The following is a 10,004-nucleotide window of genomic DNA, read 5'->3' as shown; positions in this document are numbered from 1 at the left end:
TTTTGTTTGTTTGTTTGTTTTTTACAGGCAGAGTTAGACAGTGGGAGTGGGAGAGAGGGAGACAGAGAGAAAGGTCTTCCTTTTTCCATTGGTTCACCCCCCAAGTGGCCGCTGCGGCTGGCGCACTGTGCTGATCCGAAGCCAGGAGCCAGGTGCTTCCTCCTGGTCTCCCATGCAGGTGCAGGGCCCAAGAACCTGGGCCATCCTCCACTGCCTTCCTGGGCCACAGCAGAGAGCTGGACTGGAAGAGGAGCAACCCGGACAGAATCCGGCTCCCCAACTGGGACTAGAACCCAGGGCACCACAGGCGGAGGATTAGCCTAGTGAGCCACAGCGCTGGCCCTAATGGCTATGTTTTAAACAAATGATCTATTGCTACTAGGTTAAGAAATTATATAGTTTTGCCCTTTTCTTCTTGGACTTAGTTGTCCTCTAAGCAACTGATGGGCAGAAGGTGCAGAAGTTGGACCAGAGAGGTTGTCTGTATAGCCGGTGACTAGGGCTGAGGGATTGGTCGTCCCAGAGAACATTTATGTGCTTCTGAGTTGAAAAAGGAGGAGGAATGCCAGGAATCATTCCATTCATTTCAAGGTGTACGTTCTACTTCTGCGGAAATGGTGATGAAACCTCAATCCTCTCTTCCAAGTGGTAGACCTGAGTCCTTTCACTCACAGGAGGCTGCGCGATTTTGATGCTGTTTTTGTTACCACTGTCATGACATATTCTGGAAACTTGACCCTCTGTGGTCTGGACTGAGACTTGGAACTTTTGAGAATTGGCAGATATACTAGTTTTCTCTTCAGGCATGGCTTTTTGCTGGACACAGCTCTAAACTCTTTAAGGATTAGGCACTCTTGTGCAGCATCAAAGAGTTCAGAGTTCCCATGTTGCTTATTTTCTCAAAGTCTTCTTCCTCCATTTCCTCAGAGTTTGCAGAGAATATAACAATGACCTTGGCTTGGCTTGCCCATCCACTGCAGCCCCTGTGATATCAAACAAAACTGCAGAATCTTGAGAATCCTGAACATGTTACTCTGGTTTTAAGTCTGACAATGCCCCAGAGAGTCTTCATATCCTGTGTTGGATCACGGCTATATCCTGAGGCCCTCTGTTCCACATCCAGTTCCTGGAGATTTCTGCTTGCACAGCCTGGGTGCTCGCCATAAGGGGAATTGTCAGTCTATCTTGTGATTGTGTCCCAATATGTATCAGGTCAGTGTTTTTCACTTGAAAGGCTCTGGTTGTTGTGCCTTAATTGATTTTATTCTTTTTGCCCTAAGATTTTCTGTGTTACTCAAAGCTATCTTTAAAAAGTATTTATTTGTTAACTTATCTGTTTACTTGAGAGAGAGGGAAGGAGAAAGGCTCCCATCTGTTGGCTCAGCTGGAAGCCAAGAATTCAATTCAGACCTCCCATGAGGGTAGTAGGTAGTAGGTAGCACTGCTCATTGGCTTGAGAATACATTTCATGCAACTTGAGGAGGATCTCTGTCATATAATCTTCATGCTTAGCCCTACCTTCAGGGTATTCTGGGATCTCATGCTCTATTGTGCATTTCTAAAATTCTTCATTGAAAAGCTCACTCCTTGTCTGGAGAAATTCAGATCGTCTAACTTCCAAGAAAGAGTGTCATCAGCATGGCATTGAAAGGCCAGGAAACGTAGTTGAGAGCAAAGGACGAGAGGAAAGACTGTCTACATTGTTCCACTGGCCAGCTGCTTTTGCCCATTCACACATTTCTGGCATCTCTTGATTAAACTGACTGCACTGCAGTTGTTAGAATTAGAGCATAGATGTCTTTACCAAGGCTGCGTGATTTTGAGCAATGAATCTGACCTTGTTGGGAATGAAGGGACATCCCAACAAATAGGCTTTACACTAAGCATGCCTGCACTGCCCATCGTAGGTTATCTGCATGGTCGACACCAGTATATTTCCCATAGGTTTCACAGTACTCTGTATAGACTCAAAGTGGCCAAGAAGAATGGGTGTTACTGGTGCCAGTGGCAACTCTCAGCCTCAGTGCACTCCTCAACAAAATTATCTCATCACATGCTGAGCGCAGTGGTTTGAGCCGTTCAGCATGATGCCTGTCACAGTGAATTTTTCCATCCTGTTAAAAATAGACGAGCCTGACCAGCAGGTCTTTACATGTGAAACAGACAAAACAGAATCAGTGTCAGCGTGCTCTGGGACCCCCTTGAGAGGCAAGCACTGCAGTTTCACCTCTGTTTATCTTCAACCCACACTGCTCACACACAGTGTGCATTACTGATATCTCATGGCTCTGTGTTACTGCTCCGGACAAGAGCTTAATCTTTCCTCTTTCAAGTATCCTTTCTTCTGCTAAGCAATTGAGCTCTTGCAATTCCTTTTTTGTCCTTTTCATTCAAACGCTAACAATATTTTACCTCAAGTTGGTGAACTGGTACAAAAGTCCTTTGATTTAATGTTTCTTTCTGGAGCTACTGACCTAAGGACACTTTTCCTCTGGTTATCAAAATACAGCTGGATCAACTCCAGTCTAAGGCTCAGGGGGACCAGGGTTACTCCTCCAAGTGTACTGCTGGAGTCATCATCTAGTATGGAATTTTTCTGACACCCAAAGGCAGATTTGCTTATTTTGAACTTGATCACCAAATGTGTTATAATAAAGTTAAAAAGCCAGTTGTTCAGTTCCAGGACAACAAACAATAGTTGCTTCATCTACCAGGAACCTTAGTGAATGCAGCTGCTGAGATATCTCGATCTTTGATCTTGAACATTTTTTCCTGCACAGTGACCTGCTGAAGAAAGGTCGTGGGGTTCTGCATTCAGAGAGAACTGGGTTCAAATCTCAGTTCTGGCTTCTTAGGGATCCCAAAATGGTGGAATAGCAACAGGGTGGTCTGACTCATGTGGGATGCAATTAATATTTAAAAAGAGGAGGGGCTCCGCACTGTGGCGTGGTGGGTGAAGCTGCTGCCCAAAGTGCCGGCATCCCATATGGGTGCCAGTTTGAGTCTTGGCTGCTCCACTTCCCATCCAGCTCTCTGCTATGGCCTGGGAAAGCAGTAGAAGATGGCTCAAGTCCTTGGGCCTCTGAACTCTCGTGGGAGAGCCAGAAGAAGCTCCTGGCTCTTGGGTTTGGATTGGCATAGCTCCAGCTTTGTGGCCATCTGGGGAGTGAACCAGCATATGGAAGACCTCTCTCTCTCTCTGTCTCTCCTTCTCTCTGTGGAACTCAAGTAAATAAATAAATCTTAAGGAAAAAAAAGGAGGAGAAAGGATACTTGCAGGACAAAGATGGGGGAGAATCCCAGCGGAAGACCCAGCAAAAACAAAAGAACAAAATATGCAAAAAAGAACAAATTTGCAGCAAAAAACAACAAAAGCTTGGACCAGGGAGGAAGATGCCTACCCTGGCAAACCAGGTGAGAAGGGAATCCATGGGTGGGCCCACGGTGCTGTTGATAACAGCAGGAGGGAGAGCTTGGTGAACTGCTATTAAAGTTCCACACAAATCCCCTAAGATAGCAGAGGTGGGAAGAAAAAAAAGTGTTGTGTCTCTCTCCTCTCCCTCCCTTGCTACAACAGAGACCTGCAGCCAGCCAGGGAAGCCTCACACCATTTTTTTTTTTTTTTTTTTTTTTTTTTTTGGACACAGGCAGGTAGCTGCTGCCTCTACCTCCCCTGTGAGTGTCCAGCAATAACAGCGGTCAGTCCCCACCTAAACAATGGGGACCACAACAATTCAAAAGAATTCCTCCCCACTCTGCGCATGCTGTACCGTGCCAGTTGCCCAGCAATGGGAGGGGAGGGAAAGCCCCACCTATGGGACTCTCCTTCCTGACTAGCACCATTGTGAAGTGAGTGGGGCTGCAGTGGGCAGGTGCTCTGCACACCTGTGATCCACAAACCTAACCAGAGGAAATGAAAAAAAAAAAAAAAACAACAACACATACCTACCCCGCCACTGACCCCAAAGCTGGTTGGGAGGACCACACATGGACAGTGGCTCTGGGAACACCTTAGTTTCCTTATAGGCAGGACTGGATAGCAGGGTGGAGTGGCCCCACTGACAATCCATGACCTAGAGAGCCCTGGGAGCTGAGTCTGAAAAAATGGTGACTGCATAAGAGGAGACAGAGTGTGACTAGGCCCTGGACAACTACAGAGCACTTCCCCGCACGCCCCACCTCCCAACTCCTCAGTTACCTATAGCAGCTCATAACAGAGGGGACCGTGTTCACAGGAAGGATCAAATGTGCAGTTCATTAAGCAGTGTGGGTGAGTGCTGAAGAAACCAGGGACTAACACCAGGGTGTTCAGCAGCTGTAAGGAGAAGGGCAGGTCATGCTAACAGAAGTGACCATTCCTCTCCATCCAGTTAACCAGAGGAGATTTACCAAGCCCAACAGGGGTCTTACCTTGGAAACTTGCCCCACCCTGAAATACTGAACAGAGCGCCCTGGCCACACCCAGCACACACCTGTTGGTATTCACTGACTGTATAGTCATCCCACAAAGCCACACAGATCAAAGATAAAAGCCACCAGACAATAAAGACAGTACACAAATGCAAAAAAAAAAAAAAAAAAAGGAAAACATTTAAGAAATAAGAATAGAGCCGTAGGTTAATCCTCCGCCTGTGGCACCGTATGGGTACTGGTTCTAGTCCTGGCTGCTCCTCTTCCAATATAGCTCTCTGATATGGCCTGGGAAAGCAGTGGGGGATGGCCCAAGTGCTTGGGTCCCTGCACCCACATGGGAGACCCAGAGGAAGCTCCTGGCTCCTGGCTTCGGATCAGCGCAGGTCTGGCCATTGCGGCCGTTTGGGGAGTGAACCAGTGGAAGGAAGATCTTTCTCTCTGTCTCTTCCTCTCACTGTCTGTAACTCTACCTCTCAAATAAATAAAATATTAAGAGAAAATAATGAAGACACTATGAGCCCCCCATAGGAACACTACAACATTTCAATGTTAGAAGGTGAAGATGAAAAGATTGAGGAAATGCCAGAAACGGAATTCAGAAAACTAGTTATTGGACTACTTAGAAGCAATCAGAAGCAAATTCAAGAACTAAAGGAAACTATATATGATATGAATAAAAATTTTTCCCGTGAAATTGAGATAGTAAAGAGAAATCAATAAATACTAGAAATGAAGAATTCAATAGAGAAAATAAAAAATGAAGTGGAAAGTCTTAACAGAGTAGGTGAGGCAGAAGAAAAGAATATCTGAGCTAGAAGACAAATCTCCGGAGATTTCAGAGTCAGACCAAAAACAAGAAGAAGAAATTAGAAAACTAAAAAACACTGTTGGAGAGCTACAAAATGCTATCAAATGACCCAACATTTGGGTCTTGGGAGTCCCCAAAGGCATGGAAAGACAGAAAGGATTAGAAGGCCTTTTCAGTGAAATAGTAACAGAAAACTTCCCTAATTTGGAGAAAGAAAGGGACGTCCAAGTATAGGAAGAACATAGAACTCCCGATAGACATGACCAGAAAAAAAATCTTCACCACAGCACATTGTAGTAAAACTCTCCACAGTAAAACATAAAAGATTCTAAAATGTGCACAAGAGAAATGCCAAATTATATTCAGAGGAATCGCAATCAAACTCACAGTGGACTTCTCATCAGAAACCCTACAGGCTAGGAGAGAATGGCGAGATATATTCCAAGTTTTAAGAGAAAAAAAACCATCAACCTAGAATACTGTAATCTGCAAAGCTCTCACTTATGAATGAAGGTGAAATAAAGACCTTCCATAACAAACAAAATTGAAAGAATTTGTCACTACCTGTCTAGCCCCACAAAAGATGCTCAAGGATGTGCTACACACAGAAACACAGAAACAGAGACATCACTATGAAAGAAGGTGAAAGCAGAAAATCGTTCATCAAAAATACAAAGGAAATCCAAAATTAAAAATTGGATTATTAATGGAAAAATGACAAGAAGAAGTCGTTACATAAAAATAGTCACCTTGAATGTAAATGGCATCAACTCTCCAGTTAAAAGACACAGATGGGCTGAATGGAGTAAAAAAGAAAGCCCATCTATTTGCTGCCTACAAAAAACACATCTTACCAACAACAGTACATGCAGACTGAAAGTGAAAGGATGGAAAAAGATAATCCATGCTAATGGAAACCAAAAAAGAGCTGGTGTAGCCCTCCTAATAGCAGACAAAAGAGACTTTAACACAATAACTGTTAAAAGAGACAAAGAAGGACACCATGTAATGATTAAGAGATCAATTCAACAGGAAGATGTGATTATTATAAATGTATATGCACCTAATTAAAGAAACCTCAAATAGCAAAGCAATCTTATATAGCAAAAACAAAGCTAGAGGCATCACAATACCAGATTTCAAGATATACTACAGGGCAGTTATAATCAAAACAGCTGGTACTGATACAAAAACACATGGATAGGGGGCCGGTGCTATGGCGTAGTGGGTAAAGCTGCTGCCTGCAGTGCCAGAATCTCATATGGGTGCTGGTTCAAGTCTCAGCTGCTCCACTTCCAATCCAGCTCTCTGCTATGGTCTGGGAAAGCATAGAAGATGGCGCATAGTCCTTGGGCCTATTTATCCATGTGGGAGACCAGGAAGAAGCTCCTGCCTCCTGGCTTTGGACTGGCACAGTTCCAGCTGTTGCAGCCATCTGGGGAGTGAATGAGCAGATGGAAAACCTCTCTCTCTCTCCCTCTCCTCTCTCTGTGTAACTGTGACTTTCAAATAAATAAATAAATCTTTCAAAAAAACCAGATGGATAGACCAATGGAACAGAATAGAAACACCATAAATAAATATAAGCATCTATAACTAACTTATCTTTGACAAAGGAGCTAAAATCAATCCCTGGAACAAGGACAGTCTCTTCAACAAATGGTGCTGGGAAAATTGGATCTTTTCACTTCAGGAAATTAAATTTTGATGGTTGCTATAGTTTTACATTCTGCCTGTATTTGCTTTAAATAGTAGTTTTCTTTAACTTATTTTGGCTTTTTAATTTCAAGTTAAAAATTGTTATAAATTCAGTTTAACAAATGGTTTTTCTTTTTCTGAAGTCAATATAAGCATTCAATAATGGAATATTATTCAGCTTTAAAAAAGTGAAATTCTGTCATTTGCATCAAAGTAGAACTGGAGGACAACATATTGAGTGAAATAAGTCAGAAACAGAAAGGCAAATATCACATGTTTTCCTTTATATGTGGGACCTAAAATTTTAAAAAAATTAATAAATAGAAACAAAAAAGAAAGAAATGCCTGTGTTTATCAGTTTTGCTGCAAATACAGACTTCATCAAACTTGGTTTTAAATCTTTGTCAAATAAATTATTAATTATATGCTACTATAACCTTACAAATTTGGTGACTATTTTAAAATTTAATTCATATGAGTGAAGCTGAACATCTTTTTATTCGATTATTGTTGATAACTCTTGCCTGTTTTCTTGCTCAGCTATGATCTTTTTGCTTTTTATTTTTGAACTCTATATTTAGTGGAGCATTAAGCCTTTGACTATAATGTAAATTAAAAATATATATCTTGGAAGAAGGACCTGTATTCTAACTGTATAAATACTTCAATAAAAACTCATTTAAAAGAAATATATATAAGTGTCGTTGGTCATTTTTTCTTGTACAGTATATATTGACTTATGCAACTATTCCAAATATTTATTGGAATTTACCTTAAGCCAGGTAGAGTGGAAAATGCTCCTTTTTTTTGTTTTTGGAAGATTTATTTTCTATTTATTTGAAAGGCAGAGTTAGAATGAGAGACAGAGAAATGGCTACAACAGTCAGGGCTGTGCCAGACAGAAGCCAGGAGCCAGGAGCTTCCTCTGCATCTCCCATGTGCAGGGGCTTTGGATTATCTTCTGCTGCTTTCCCCGGCTCGTTAGCAGGGAACTGGATTAGAAGTGGAGCAGGTGAGTCTCAAACCATTGCCCATATGGGGTGCTGGGGTCATAGGCAGTGGCTTTTCCCACTACGCCACAACACTGGCCCCGGCAAATACTCATTTCAATTACATTTTCATGTATCATCTGAATCATAATAGAGACCACACTTTTGCTTACTGTGTGTTGTGGTAAGAACACTTTGAAAGCATTGTTCAACATATTTAGGTACTTAACATATATACTAAGCATCTTCAAAAGGTTCATGGAAAATGCATATTATAAAGAAACTGCTCATGGATTTAAGAGGGTTTTTTTTGCACTAAATAAATTTATCTTTTCATTCCATTTTCCATGAACTTTTTGACATTTCCTTGTATACACAGAAACAAGGAACAGAGCCAAGAGTTCAGCAAGCACACATTGCGGTGATGTAGTATTGTCCCTGCTGGCTGTCCTCTGCTTTCACAGGGTCGTAGGTGCAATCTTAGGGAAGATTTGATTCTGACTTCCAGAAATGTGCGCCAAGATGCTAGGGTGTTTCACGGACTCTAAGGCTAGTCTCATGCAGCACCAGAAACAGGTGCTAGAAACCAAGTTATCTCTCCCTGTCTTTGTCTCGATTTATGAGGCATCCAGTTCAACATTCTGTTCTTTCATTCCAGTTCTTTCATTTCTGTTCTCTTTGAGAATGCTGTGTGTTGTGGTAAGAACATTTTGAAACCTTTCTGCAGTGTATTTTAGGAGCTTAACACAAATACTAAGCATCTTCAAAGGATTTATGGAAAATGCATATTATGAGGAAACTTTTTTTCTTTGCTTCCTCAGCTTCCCATATCACATCCTCTTAAGGGTGTACTCATCAAGCCTGATTTAAGGGCTGTATCTTATTCCAAATTTTCACAAAAGACAATTTGATTGGCCCAGCCTGGTCAAGTATCTATCCTGTACCAACCAAAGGTGGCCAAGAAAGTGAAGCCAAGAGAACATGTCTATGGAAATTACCTCCATGGGAAAGGGCAGTTCTGAGGAGAACCCCAAAAGGAATCCCATAACCATGTGTGATCAGTGTTCATTGTGAGGACTCCCATGAAGAGAAAGATCATCACAACAATAATTAATTAATTAGTGTCTGTCTTATTCTAAGAAAGAATTTGAGGTAGCTAAGTCTATAAGTCTATGCTTAGGTGCAGACTTTAATATAATATGCTTGGAAGATAAATTTAGCATAAAAATGCTTCAATACAAAATTATTAAAATTTCTGAGCATGGTTCAGTAGTTTGAGTTATTGTCTTGGGTGGAAAGTCTGATTCCCACTGTTTCTGGGTAAATGCAGAAACACAAAAAAGTGACATTTTGGCTGGTTTCTTTTTTACTACATACAATCTGTGCTTTAGCCAAAACTATATTAGTAAGAAAATGTGGTAAAACAAGAATTAGTAAGTCAATTTGAATTTAACCAACAGAGGGTGTTGGTTTGAGATATTTAAAATATTTCAGTCAATGTAATGTTTTGATGAATGAATTGTTAAAGTCTCACAAGGAAATGAAATTCAGTTTTCTGGCTTTTACTGTGTGTTTCTATGTGACCATAGATAATAGCACCTCCTAGTGTGGGTGTTAAACATTTTAGGTCAAATATCTTCTTGTTTTACTGTTAAGTGAGATGGGGAAGTGAAATATGGAACAAGTCATTGCTATGGACAGGATGCAATAGTAAGGCAAATCACCATTGTTCTTTTGCATTGTTGTTATATTTTTACTGGAAATGTTTTTTTTACGGCAATGCCCTTTGGTATCATCATTTAATTATTCAGTAATACATTTGTCTGGTATAACCCAGGCCCCACCTGGGACTGAGTATTTCTGTTCCCCTGGGGAAAGATTCTGATCTTGAGCTAATTTGCATGACTTCAGATGACTGGGAAAAGGAGAAAGTTACTTTCCACCTAGGGGGAGAAGGGTAATCTAGAGGGAATCTCAAAAAGTCTGTGGGAAAATGGAATTAAAAGTTAAGTTTATTTTGGCATGCAAATTTCTTGAAATCCATGTATAATTTTCACATATTACACATTTTCCGTGAACTAACTTTTTGAAGTACC

The 10,004-nt window shown here is 41.3% G+C and overlaps 1 pseudogene; it reads right to left on the bottom strand.

Annotated features, from left to right (window-relative positions):
* Positions 1 to 581: 581 nt before the first annotated feature.
* LOC133751328 (prickle-like protein 1) lies at positions 582 to 2,707 on the bottom strand (annotated as a pseudogene).
* Between the last annotated feature and the right edge of the window lie 7,297 nt (positions 2,708 to 10,004).

Source organism: Lepus europaeus, chromosome 2 (assembly GCF_033115175.1).
Source record: "Lepus europaeus isolate LE1 chromosome 2, mLepTim1.pri, whole genome shotgun sequence".
Classification (NCBI taxonomy): Eukaryota; Metazoa; Chordata; class Mammalia; order Lagomorpha; family Leporidae; genus Lepus; species Lepus europaeus.
The sequence above is the reverse complement of the archived record's forward strand: the minus strand, read 5'-3'. Positions and strand labels throughout refer to the sequence as shown.